Genomic DNA, 204 nt, shown 5'->3' with positions numbered 1-204 from the left:
TTAATGCTTTTTTCTGTTTCATATAATTCTGTCTGCTTATAAAGGTGTCAATAGAAATATATATTCAAGCTAACCATAATAGATGTTCATTACTAGAAATGCGAATTTATAATAAAATATTATCTACATATATATTAGTTAAAACTTTGATGTTAACCACATATGTTTGGGTTAATTATTATATTTCCTTTTTTTTTAACTTAT

The sequence above is a fragment of the Mytilus edulis genome, chromosome 8 (genome assembly GCF_963676685.1).
Source record: "Mytilus edulis chromosome 8, xbMytEdul2.2, whole genome shotgun sequence".
Taxonomy (NCBI): domain Eukaryota; kingdom Metazoa; phylum Mollusca; class Bivalvia; order Mytilida; family Mytilidae; genus Mytilus; species Mytilus edulis.
Note: the sequence above shows the minus strand (reverse complement) of the source record.